General features: G+C 42.2%; 1 protein-coding gene across 4 annotated transcripts in view; it reads right to left on the reverse strand.

Annotated features, from left to right (window-relative positions):
• The window catches only part of pax7a (paired box 7a), a 64,127-nt gene that overhangs the window by 46,735 nt on the left and 3,307 nt on the right, over positions 1-14,085 (reverse strand). The gene's annotated exons all lie outside the window — the stretch shown is intronic.

The following is a 14,085-nucleotide window of genomic DNA, read 5'->3' on the forward strand; positions in this document are numbered from 1 at the left end:
AAGGACAGAGCAAAAAAAAAGGTTTTCAAGGAGAGAGAGAGAGAGAGAGAGAGAGAGAGAGAGAGAGAAAGAGAAAGAGAAAGAGAAAGAGAGGCAGAGGAGCAGTGGAGGTGCACAGGTCCTCCTTGTATGGCTGTGGTCATGGGCGTGAAGGCAGGGCCCGCGCTGCATCCGTGAGAGCGGCGCGCCTCACCTTCAACAAGGGGAGCGGGCCACAGGGGCCTCTGGCGCTTTCAGGACCCATAGACACAGCGCCGCAGGGGGCCATTAGAGGCCTGAATGGAGCCCTGACAAGCCCGCGCTGCTCCGCGGGGTATCGATAAACGCTGACATATTGACTCGCCATGCCCCCTCTCCTCCGGGGGAAGCGCGGAACCTCAATATGAGCCGTGAAGGGCTTGGAGACGGAGGGGAGGGCACAGAGGGGAGGGCTGGAGGAGGAGGGTGGGGTGGGAGGCGTAGGGGGTGTGGAGGCGGTGGGAGGTTTTTGTGACCACTTAAGACTGAAAAAAAAAAAAAAAAAAAAAAAGAGTTTTTCCATTTTAGATGCACTCAAGGTGGTGCCCAAACAAGCAATTATAAATAAACAAACAAACAAACAAACAAACAAGACTCTAGTCTACTGATATCAGATGATTATATGCAGGGGGAAAGAAACACAGAAAGTGGACAACTCCACCACGGATGCGCAACACCGAACAAAAAGCACAAACAGCATCTGTGGCATAATGAAGCACTTGAAAGTCTTTGCCATTTGCCATCAAAAAATGTGACACTTTTCATGAAGTTATAAAGTATACTGTGTGAGAGTGGTCATAATTTTACGTGGTTGTTTTTGTAGCTCTTAAATTGTGGTGTGCATATGGTGTGCGTGTGTGTGTGTGTATGAGGGTGGGGGAATTGGCAGCATGAAGTTCAGTAAAAAGGGAAGGGGATGGGGGAGGAAAAGGGCAGGCTTCCTTTTTTACACCATCTCTCCCTTCCTCCTTTTAGCGTCAAATAGGATTTCATTTCCTGGGGTTGGGTTCCTGCTAATTAAGGTCGCAGCTTAAGTAATGAAATTAAGAGAGCCTGGGCTATGGTGGAAAAGAACAGCCCAACTACCACCACCACCACCACCACCACCACCACCCACCCCCCGAATGACTGGCCTGTCCTGGGGCTCCCTGCACAGAGCCTATGCAGGAAATCAAACACTAAAGCTAGGCTTTACCTGAATGCTTACCTACACAACGGTAAAGTCAGGTCTGGAGAGATGGGGAAAGGCACAGACTATCGAACTGTGTCTGATGCTCTGTGTGTACTAATTACTCACTGTAGATATGACTGCCTTTTAAACAGTAAATTATCAGATAATTAGTGTTCAACATGCCACCACACTGTAGTGTTGAACAAATGGTTGTCAAACAAGTTGAGAAGGGTCCAAACAACTGAAAAAAGTCTAGTTGTTTAACCAGTGAGAATAGTGTGACAGGTTACATCCAAGTTCTCCTGTCAATGCTTGCTCCTCATATGAATCACAAGATGATAAAAAAACGGACAGTTGCATAAAACAGGAAAGAGTTTTACTCGGTGGTTTTTCAACCATTGTCTGATTGTCAGATAAGAGGGGGAAAAATCCCCACAATGACAGACATATAAAATACAGATATTAATTTAGCTTGACTTCAAACTGATGGGAAAACATTCCAAGGAAGCCGTTCTTGTCATGTTCTGTCTCTGCCCATCAGTGAGTACAACACTTTACCTCGAAAGATCATAAAAACTTGACTTGGGCTACAACTGTTCTGGAGGTATCACGTGGCGGCGGAGGGCCCGGGGTTTTATTTTTAAAAGGAATCCCGGAGCCATGTGGCTCCATCTCTGTCTTATTCCACTGCTCCCTCCCTGTCTGCCCGTCTGCCTGCCCGAGCGAGATTTGGTGAAAATTCAAATAAAACGTTTTCGAGCGAGCGAGCGAGCGGAGCAGAACGCTTCTCCCCGGGACACGGAGGGGCTCTTTAATATTTCCTGTTTGCCGAGTTACATCAGCCGCTCGTCACAGTGCTCCATGTTAATGTCAGAAAATCTCCACTCTATATTGTGGGCTTTAGAATGTACCGGAAAGAAGAAAAGCGTCTTGAAATGAGAGGGAGCACATTCCCCCCAAGGAGAGAGTGACAGGGGATGCATAAATAAGCCCATTAGTTAAAAATGGGAGTCAAGCCTCTGTTTGAAGTCGGCCCCGACTGGCAAGGCTTGCGTGGTGAGCTGCTGCTGCTGCTGCTGCTTGGTCCTGCTGTTGCTTAAGTGTTAGCCGACCACCGCCCATGCGTTTCAATTTGGAGTTCAACACAAAAAAGGACACATTTCTGATTCGCAACACTCTCCAAAACATGTTCATCTGTTTTTTTTTTTTTTTAATGTGGTTGCTTGTGGAAAAAAATGACGACGTCAACAACGCATTGCAGGCCCCACGTTCAGATGAAACAAATGAAGATTCCATTTGCTAGGCCCATCAAAAGCATAAAATGGGCGATGTTATGGCCCTAAGTAGCATGGGCTAATGGTGATTTTTAAACCAGTCGACCATGATGTGAATGTGTCTAATTCATCACCGAGGGGGAGACTGGGCATCCAGCTCTAAACTTAATTAGTGTTGCACATTATGTGGGGCATCCCCTTCATTGTAACAAAATTAGCAAGAAATGCTTGTTGTCCTTGTGAATGCGACCCACCACAGTAACAGGCAGATCATAATTTGCCCCACACAATGTCCCATGCATGCTAACTGTCAAAGTTTTGACAACTCAGACACTGGGAACCAGAGGAAACTAAAATTGGAGGAGTCTTCTGTTCAATGAGTAGGGAAATAATACTACAGGGAAACAAAATCATCTAAACAAGAACACCGCTTATATATTACATACATTACATATGGCTGCTCTCTTTTGCTTTGTGTTGTGTGATCTTTTCATGTCAGCAACGCACTATAGACCCTTTCAACAATAAAAACAAAAACAATGCTTGAACGTTCTATTTGGGTCCCAATCTACTTCCTCTGCATTAAGATAACATATGGAATGTTAAAAAGGAAGGCTTGTGGGGCCAACTATGATGCTGATAATGGAACTCTCTTCAAAGGGTCTATAAGACACGAGGGGGTTATGGCTGAACACTGTGCTACAACACTGACATGGCTACACACATGTTGCCCAATAAATATTACACTTCACTATTGTCTGTGTGACTAAAGGCCTGTCTTGGCACTGGGTTTGGGAAAGTAGACTGCGGCTTCGTCTAATGCTGTAATAAATTGTTGATACACTGCCACTGTCTGACACCTGGCGAAGCACATTGCCTTTGTGAGGTTACATGGAGTGGAGGCCGGCTTTACAGAGACAGGTGCTTTGGCTCTTTCCACATTAAGAAGTGGCACAGCTTGTTATCGGGTGGAAAGGAGGAATCCAACATAGTGTTTTTCGTGCGAACGCCCTGCCAAGGCTTCTTTTAGAAGTTGAAAAGCGGGCAGTTAAAACCGCTGCTCAGAAATGGCAAACGTGAACTGATTCGCAGGCGGCGCTTTTTAAACTGCACAGTGGCAAGCCTCTTTGTGGGAACATCACCTGTTGTCAGAGAGCCGAGGCGGTGCCAAGTCTCAGATGTGATGCACTTCCACATACCCAACATCCATCTAACTGCACAGCTCCTCCGAATGCCACTACGTGCACTAACTAAACCCAACAGCGTGTGAACTCCCCTTCCCTACCCTCTACTGACCCTCTCCAACACATTGTCTGGATGGTCAGCACTTTTTTTAGCTAAAGATCAACAAACGATGTTATTGTTCCTCTGGGCCATTGACAAAGCTACAACATGCTTGTTTATTGGTGTCATTATACTGAGCAAGTATAGGACTACAAGAGCTGGCACACTTGCAAGAATTCACAAAGAGTCTTGCTAAGAGGTGCTGAAGTGAACTGAATACTAGGTTTCACCGCTCAGTTGGGTGAAACACACAAAGGAGAGGGCTGATGGGAACAAATGACGGCCTCTTTAAACCTCTTGAGGATGAACCTCGCTGAAAGTGTGCACACACTAAAAGAGTGAACAGCAACTTGTGACGAATAGGAGAGAGGTTTAAACAGCTATAGCCCACACTGTTTAGGAAGTGGAGAGCACACTAAATGCTCAAAGTAGGCTTCCTCATTCTGATCTGATTTTCAGACACCTCAAGTAAATGATTACAAGAAAATGGCATAAACTGAGCAATTAAAACAGGGCTTTTCATATCTTTGGGATAAAAGTGGTTTCTTTTCTTTTTTCAACATCCAGATAGAAGCGAAACTCCAACATGAGATCTTGTTGTTTGGCTAGGTTAAAAAAAACATTTCAAGAGATACCACAGTGGTATTATAGTGGAAGACATTGCTTTTTCCTCATTACTGACAATACCTTCACAAGGGTATCAACCATCACAGTCTGTTCATTTAATTTATCAATCTCTTTCTCTCTGGTCTTGATAATACCTGTGTACAATGGAAAGAAATAGTCTATACTCCCCAAGGGATACATGCGGCAGCTTCAACTCTATTTCTCTGTTCTTCTCACCAATGTCCCAAATATGCTAAGTACTGACAATTTAAAGACCACTTACTGTGAGTCATTACTGTATAAAAAGCCATACAGCCCACTCCAAGCACCTAGGCCATGGCTCTTTAACAAATCATTGACTGAATAAATAAATATACCTGCTCCGACTCCAATCTAAATTGGATTGCCAATACGAAGCACACACATCTTAAAAAGGGCTCACATAAAATAACCAAGAAAAACAATACAGAACAAAATAAGTACTGCAGAGCCATCACCGTACGGCATCATAAGCTAACACATTATTGATCTTTTCTTAGTCGTCCCTCTGTCCTCTTCACCTTTTTTTTTCGGTTGTTTGTTTAGAAAAGCCTCATCCCTGCTAATAGCTGTCTCAGAGTGTAATCCTCTCCTGTCCCCACCCCGTCCAATTTATGCCCCCTCCCCACACACACAAACTACCCCCACACCCACAACAGACCTATACCCCCATGCTCACCTCCCCTAACTACCACCGTTACCCCCACGACTCCCTCCCTAAATCAACTCGTAGTTTGAGTTAACCGCCTCTCTGAGGCTGGAAAAAGAAGGAGGAGGAGGAGGAGGAGGAGGCGATTGTGTTGCTAATGGTGATGGCACCTGCCAGAGCTAGAGTCCAGAGCTGTGGGTGCCCCTGCTGCAGTGCAGTGTGCTGGGGAACAGAGATCGCCTCTCCGATGGTCCCCCTCTTTAGGAAGATTAAGTGCAGGTTACCAGGGTCACAAATCACAGAACTCCTGTGATGTGATGTGCTGTGGCAGAAAGCCAAAGCAAAAGAAAAAAAGAGGGGGAGAGGGAGAGACTGAGAGAGATGAAGAGAGAAGAGGAGGAAAAAGAAAAGAAAGGGGCCAGAGAGAGAAAAGAGACACAGACAAAACGAAAGAAGTGAAGAAAGGAGAAAAGAGAAGAACTATAATATTCTAGGTTGGGGGGAGTAAATATAAGACCAAATGTGAGCAGAAGAGATGGTATAGTAGAATGAGAAATAAGAAGTAAATCTACAGAGGTGAGTTGAGAAAGCGCTCATATTTCTTGTGGTCTTACCAACTGTGAATATACTTGTTGCTATCTGCGCCTAATTCAACTGGTGTGAAAACCATTGTCTTGATAGAATGCCATGACAATCAACCAGAACTGTTTTAAATTTCATAAAATAAATGTTGCTTATACAAGGATAACATTGAGCCGAATAATATACACATGATATACAATAAACAACAACCACAACTTAAAAAAAATATTGCAGTCCAGCATCTCTAAAACAGGTTGCAGACGGAGGTTGCTGAAAATACATTTTTGCCATGGTCATGACCATCCCTTGGCCTGGCTTGAAGGAGCTCTGCTGCTGCAGATGTACATTAATGCAGAGGAGACAGCTCCTCTCTCCGCTCCTCGCCACAAGAAGTCCACTTCGCATGCCGCTGTCCAGCCCCATCGTGTCAGTTTGAAGGTCCCATTCAGGCCTACTCAAGCATCTGCCTCGGAGGCACAATACCCGCTAGTTTATAAACTGTCTGCCCGCTCGCCCCGAGGCTTTGGTTCCCATTGTTTTGTTCCCCTTAATAAACTTTTTCGAGGAGTTCATCAACTTGCCTTGAATGGACTAGTGCGGCGAGCCTGAAGACACAAAATAACAGGTCCTTTCTCTCTCCTCCTCCCTATTCTCTCTGTTTTCCTTTTAAGACGCAGTTCGTCTGACAATGGGGAGAGCAGCCTGTCACACATCTGAAGGGTCTTAGGCCCAACACCAGAAAAAAGCTGCATTCAATTAAAAGAACAAAATGCCTCCAAATAAAGGAAAAGGAGACAATTGAATTTTCTTCTATGCTGAAAGAGAGAGGATGATTCAAGGCTTCGATATCTTATTCAATAGAGAGTATAAATACGCACAAAGACACACCGACACATACATTTGTTCAAATGCATGGTTTCATTGCTGTGTAAACACACAAGGTTAGAAAATAGCTCTCAATGATTATTTGTGACAATTGTATTAAGAGTCTTTCAGTCAGAGGAGGATACACATTTAGGGCATTATGTATGAAAGTTTCATAAAAAATCATTACTGTTCACAATGATAAAATGAGCAGCCACTGGTGATTCTCCAGTTATTAATTGCACAATTCTTCTGACATCCATCTGGCAGGCATCACAAATTATTAGGATGCAATAAATGTTAATATTGGCTATAAGCCATTAATCCACTGTTATACCTTTAAAGTCTGTGAAAAAATTAGCCAAACTTTAAAGACCTTAATGAATGTCTATTCTAATTAATTTCATAGTGAATTAGAATGGACTGCCAGAGTCCACGCTTGGTCTATCCCACTTTGCCCACAGCACAAGGGAGACAGAATTGACAAACTAGCAAACAGCGCAAACGCCCCTCCAGTGCTAGTCCAAACCCCACTGTGCGTAACATTGCGCTACCTTCCCTCGTCTGGACCATAACAAAACCAGTTCGTGTGGACTGCCCTGTCCCACCGCCTACTGTTTCTGGCCAAAGCACATTTCAGCGCCTTAATTAGACCTGACAAGTTCAGCGCCTTGTTTTCAGAGGAGGAAAGACCAGTCAAATTATGATTTCCGAGTCAGGTCCAGGGAGATCCCTGGATAGCGTCCCCCTGTCAACTCCAGTTTACCGAGTTCAACGCCAAGATGTCACAACATAAGAGGGGTGGGGGTGGAATCAGTGGATGTCTTCGATCTATTTACGACTGAATTAAATTAGATAAATCTTCCACAATAACATTTATCAATAGTCAATCGTTTTCATTTGGAAAATAAACCGATGTATAGACCTTCTCAGATCCATCCTTTAATTTAGCAATACTGATGATACCTTAATCAACATTCACTTGTTGACGACTGTAAAATAAAAAATGCTTTGATAGTTAGGCTATTAGATAATTCAGTTCGCTGCTCAATTTCGCCCATATAAGGACGCCATATTGTTCATTGGATCTTTCAAATATTGGCAGGATGAAACGGGACAATTACATCCAGTCACGGCTTAAAAGGAGGTAGGCCTATTATCAAATCAGCAGGAGAAATGTGTGAGAATTTAGAACCAACATAACGAAACAAAATCAGGATGTTGTATCAAGTTTCCCTACTTTTTAGTATTAACCACTAAACATTGATTTTCATGGAATCATTTCCAATGGTTGTTTTCATAATTATTTTACAAATGTAAGCTTAGGAACTAGTAGTCTTTTAATAGGTCGATTTTTCTACCCCAAAAAAGAGGGAAGTGCAATCGACGCCCAGCTATATTGGCTATGTCTTGAGGAAAATCTGTGTAAGGTACGCATCAATTTGTCCTTGAACAAACTCGACTCCCTTTCTCTGTAATATGCGCGTCCATTACACCTTGTGATATATGGTTTTGTGGAAAAATAGATATGTCTGAAAGTTACACAGATTAGTGTATAGGGCCTACGCAACAGTCCACACGTCTCTCAATAATGGCTATGGCACAATATCAACCACAAAAAAAACAAAACGATAATTCGTCTATTTTATGTTGGCTACCTAACCAAATCGTGATTGTTGAAGACAACACTATTGAGAAAAAAAAAAAGAAATTACAGCAGAAATGTTTAGATGTGTGTCTGTTGAGGTGCTTTAGAACTAAAAGATGGATATGCTACTGCTGCCGTCCATGCCGTTGCCCCATAATTAATTATGCCCATACACGCTTCAGCACTCCAATCTCCAGCCATAGTAAAAAAAGGTGACTTCAACCATCGAAATGACAAGATCTATCTACACACCACATTAGGGGGCCTTTAGTTGTATCCCTAGCCATAGTTTATCCCTAGTTGCTTTTCAGTTCTATCGTTCTTCATTATGAACTATATGACCAAGGCTATGTAGCCTATTTCTCCAGAATTACCGAACACAATTATTTTCACTCAAGGTGATTTTTATGTGATTTTTATACCCCTTAATCTAAAAAGTAATGTTTGTATTTGATTACATTCATGTGTAGTAGTTTACGAATATATGTGCAGCAATATACAAATAGTTTAGGCCCTGAATTTACCTGCTTCATTTTTGTTTTATTTATTTTATATTTCATTTTATGTGCATCACTTAAAGAAACATGGAAAGCTAATGGTTGGCTAGTTTACAACTGTGGTGTTACATTGTGGCACATTGTATTCTCCTAAGTAATGAGAGCATAGGCTAGGGCTGGTATGAAATGTGATGCAGCATGCAGACGGTTAAATACCAATATATTGAATGCTTCTATTAAACTCGGTCAAATGTTGCCCCGTGTCAAATCTTGACTGTTCACATTTTTGTCAAGGGGAGTTCTTGCATAAAGAACCAGACTGCAATTCGAGCATGCGCTATAGCGTGGGGTCATGAAGAGTTCCCCCGATGGAGCTGAAACCCAAATTAAACCACAGACAGCGATATTGGCGCACTCCGCCATCAAAAACACTTCTGTTACACGATAGGAAGCCCTCGGGGCAATACCTCTCCCTTAATTTGTGTCAGCAGGAATTGCCTCGTCGTGTGTTCGCTTTGTTCCAAGAATCTACCAAAGCGCCCCCTTCGCTGCCTCTCTCCCGCAGATAGCCTACCGATGGTGGTCAGTGCCTCAAAGCATCGCCAGAGCGTGTTAAATAGGGTCGGGAGTCCGGATCCAAAATATGAAACGAATTCTTATAGTCCACGGACAAGTTCAATTTATATAGTAAAAGTGTATTTTCTGTCATGTATAACGCAAGTCATGCTACAAAGGGCAACATTGTAAACATCAAAACATAACTAAATTAACGCACGAACAATATGGTATGACAATGTCGGTGTAGTTACAGGTTCACCTTGAGTTTTACAGTTGACACCTAGAGCCAGAGACGTTCAGTCCTTCAAACGAGAGGAGAAATTGAATCCTTTAAAGTTATTAAGAGGGGGAGGATTATGAAGCTGCCATTATATATGAAGAAGAAATCCCCATGTCTTCTTCTGTACACTTTAGAATTCCCCCTAAGCAGTCGGAAAAGAGAAGATTGCGCCTTTTTCAGAGCCCCCTACAAGAGATCCCAATGCCATTCTCCTAAGTACCCTACTGGGCTGAGTGTGTACAGATAGAGATAGGCTAGAGCGTGTCCCACATGGCACATTTCGTTTTAATTAACAGACAGGGAGAGTTGAAAACGCCACTGTCAGTCTGTAATATGATGAACTCCCATTGTGTTTGTGTCACCGCAAATGTTTCTGATATGCAAAAATGCAACCGAGGATCAAAGTGTGTAAGCCGCTCATTTCCTCCAGCCGCCTTTCCTCGTAGCACCTACTCATAGGCCACTCTGGCATAGCCTACACATAAAAAAACCCTCTGAAACACACACCCAAATCCCCTTCGTGACAAATTCAGGGACCGCCTTAAGTTCACAGGTCAGCAGAACCGCTGTCTATAATTACACTTTAATATTCCTCGGGACTTATCAAGACCTCTTCTGCTTTTTCAAAGGCTGTCCTCGTAAATTGGTATCAGTTGACGTGTCATTACGTTAACGACTTAACACGTCAAGTTACAGGTCCACCAGTTGTCACGCACAGTTATCGCAGTGGATAACAGTGTGGCTACAATTGCTAATGTTAGCTAAACAGACCATTTGAACGACAAGCACTGACATGTTAAATCAGTGCTGAACGTTTGCATTTCTTGTGATAATATAGACAGTATACTGCAAAGGTCCAAATGATTCCTTAAAAATGTGAACCATCAAATTCCATTAAAAGCAATTCTACTGATCACTGATAGGCTAATGTAAATTATAATAAAACAAAAATGAATTACCCTATACTTTAAAGATGCAGTTTGCAAATCACCGTGTAAACAATGTGTTACCACATTTAAAATAATCAATGTAATACATATTATTATTATTATTATTATTATTATTATTATTATTATTATTATTATCCTCGTGATTATTATTACACAAAGGGGAGGCCTCAAGCTTATTCTGTGCATTCTTTCTATTCTTTAAGAAAATCCTCGGATGTGACAGCCGCAAAAACGTGGTGAGAGAGAGTGGCAGGAAAGGGGAGGTTAATCCTAGTTTAATGCAGTGATGCGCAGAGCATGGTCCAGGCTGTGATGCCAGTGTTATCTCTGTCCAACATTTGGGTCTCCCTCAATTTCAACCCAGCCAAATAGCTGCGAGAAAGTGCAGATGGAGTGAGTCTCGATGCCTGAGGAAAAAAATGTTATTAATAGCTAAATAACTTCCCCATACTTTCACTAAATCTCTCTCCTGCGCGCACACTATTCCAGATGGATTTGTTTGAAGTGGTCTCGCGCTTCATTCCCCTGTCCCGCTCATTCAGCCTGGCTTTAGACTGCGAAATATTCGTTTTATTTCGATATAAATATAGGCCATGGTAAAGGGAGAAAGAAACAGAAGGGGGATGTTTATGAACATTTTTAAACTCTTTAACGTGTTAAGGTGTTTGGCAAAATACATTGGCATTCCTCGTGTTCTACAATATTCATAGTTGTCATCAACTCCATGATGTCTCCCCCTTCCCCTGAAAAATGGACATGTTCACCCCCTTTTCACCGTTCCATCCTGTCGGTAAATAGTAGGCCTAGGCCAAGTTTAGAAAAAAAGTAACAGTAACCATTTGCGATACGCTGCAACTCTTTGTGAAATCTCTCATTAGGCTGCTGTAGGATTCCTTTGTCTCGTTTGCTTTCTGTAAAACATATCCCTGGGTTCTCCAGCGGGCCCTCAGTCTTTAATTGAATATGCACAGTGAAAACGGGCCCCAAGCCTTGGACCGTCTGACACCCGGCTATCTCTCTACTGGCCCCTATTATTATCCCCTCACAACACTCACAAATCCCGTCTGGCCTCTGTTTGATTAGATTGAGAACCTCAGGTAATCCTCCGATTTGCTGAAGTGTCCGTCGCCTCAATCTCCCCAACACGTTACTTGCAGAAGCCAGTCGAGTGTTGGTTTAGTTTGTTCTCGATAAATGGAAAGATAGATTTTTTGGTTATATATATATATTGTGCGTGTGTGTGTGTGTGTGTGTGTGGGGGTTAACAATAGCCACACCAGCGGTTCATGCACTGTCAAATGCCTCGTCGTATCCAAGGTCTATAATTAAACGTGGCATGTTCTGCGAGTGTGTCCATGCCGTTCATAATTTGGTCGCGCGCTAATGAGGACGGCAGGTGTAATGACGCCAAAGTGTAATTGCGCCGCGCCCACGTGAGAACAAGCCATCAGGTGCACAGGACTCATCAACAAATTTCTTAAAGAGGGCGTGTGGAATTCAATAATGTGATAAGTTGCTAAATTTAGATATATGTTGTTTCATCACGAAAATTAAGACAGCTGTTCTGGCACTGACTACTTAAAATGTTGACAATTTCTGTAAAATCATATTTTTTATTTATTACATTCATAATACCTCTTCTGATTTGAGAAAATATGGACGTTGACAGATAGTAAGACTGTAAATATATAAAATAAATAAATAAATGAATAAATAATGTTAAATAAACCAAAAAATCTCATGAATTTGTGCCCAGGGCGAGGCAGAGTGAGCCGTTTAGAGATGAAAGTGAAAAGAAATAAAGGGCTCAATTTAATCGGGTTTAAAACCCTTCAACATAACGTTTGTGCTGAAAACCCAGAGAGCGAGGGCTGATTGGGGATAAATGCATTTCTTACCATGCCTGCGAGCTATTACAGCCCTCTCCAACACAACCGCCCATTTAGCAGACAGCGTTTTCATTACGAACTCTAATAAGTCTTAACATTATTAAACGCCAGCCGGATGGTAAACTGCAACTGGGGAAAATGCGAATCTTTTCAAGAATTAAAAAGCACATTTAGTACTTCGGTTTAAACACGAGGTCATTAAAGAGAGATTTGTAGGAATAATTAACATGGGTGGTTTGCTAAAAATTCTGCCGAGACGCTGGCATAACATTCCTAGTAAATTAAAAACTTCAGACGCGAGCAAATTTACTGACAGATCCAATAAACAAATCACATGATAAGACCCATTAGACACTAAGGCAACTTGACTCATCACAAGATTAATAAGACTGACACTGCGCGTTGATATGGACGGCCAACATTGTTGAAATAACATTTGTTTGACATATTAAAAATAGTATTAGCACAAAAAATATTTAAAAATTCAAATTCACATGTCTAATTCACAACAGACCTACAATTAATAATGTGTACACCACCAAGAAGAAACTAAACAGGCTATACAAAAGTGTTACTGTAAATAACACTGAAAAATTGCGGCCAAAAAATGCTCTCATTAAAATATAGTTAGATTGAACGTAATTGGCATAACATAACATTTTCGAATTGAGCCAATAAACATGTAAATTTCCCCGTTTAATGTTTCTTTCCGGAGTAGCTTTTTGGCTCTCCAAAACACAGACGCTTGAATACACACAACAGGCAAATAGTGCGTAGGCTACAATAGGCCAATTTCAGAATGAGCACAAACCATTTTCGGACAAAAAGAAACGTTTTGCGCCGTCCAGTGTTTGGTCTATTCCAGCAGCTGATTCCTTAATATTACAAAACTAACCAACAGCGGGGTGTACTGAATTATTCATTTGCCTTTATTTTTCCTTGCTCTTTTGTTCAAACTTTTCTGGCCTCCCTTTGGAGTTTCTGAATGAGAAAGGACAGTCCCCATAGCCCTTTTCGCTGCCGTGCTTTCGAGGATTTGCCTTTGTGCCGCAGAGGCCTCACTTTGGAGGAGCTTAAATGGATACGGGGTTTTCCCTCAAGTTCATCTTCAAGTTTGAAGAAAGACAGGGCCGCTTAGAGCGTTTTGTCAACACCTTTTCACAATATTTTATTGTCCAATGGACAAGCTTTGTGTGATATGTAGCCTATCCATATAATTTTTACTTCGACGCATGCTCTACTAAAATGTATTGAAGGGAGGATTTCTCATAAATTAAGGGTAGGGTAGGGTATACGCCCCCCACCACCACCACACACACACACAAGCACACGTGTCAGTTTAGAACATTGTGGATAAAACTTATTTAGTAGGCCTATGCACGACCGACGCGGTTTCTATGCAAAAAAAAATAGTCCAGCAGAGCAATTCCACCGTCTCCATTGACATTAGTCAAACTGACAAGTGCGAAGTTGCTTACACTGACATTGATTGTCAAATGGGTCATCTGTCAGCTGTCGTTTAGACGGGTCGTTAAGTGGAGCCGCTGAAGAATCTGTTACACAAATTAATTTACTAGAGCTAAATACCTTACGTCAGAGCCTATATAAATAATTGAGTGAGGACTAGATAGAGGATCTAACAGCATGAGTAACCACCGCGATTAGCCAAATAGCTGTTTCCTATTTGCCGAAGAGGTGCACATATTCCCTAGATGATATTAGCTCTGTAGGAATGTAGTGATCTATAGGTTTGACGACACTAAGCGATTACAGCTA

The sequence above is a fragment of the Alosa alosa genome, chromosome 10, assembly GCF_017589495.1.
Source record: "Alosa alosa isolate M-15738 ecotype Scorff River chromosome 10, AALO_Geno_1.1, whole genome shotgun sequence".
Classification (NCBI taxonomy): Eukaryota; Metazoa; Chordata; class Actinopteri; order Clupeiformes; family Clupeidae; genus Alosa; species Alosa alosa.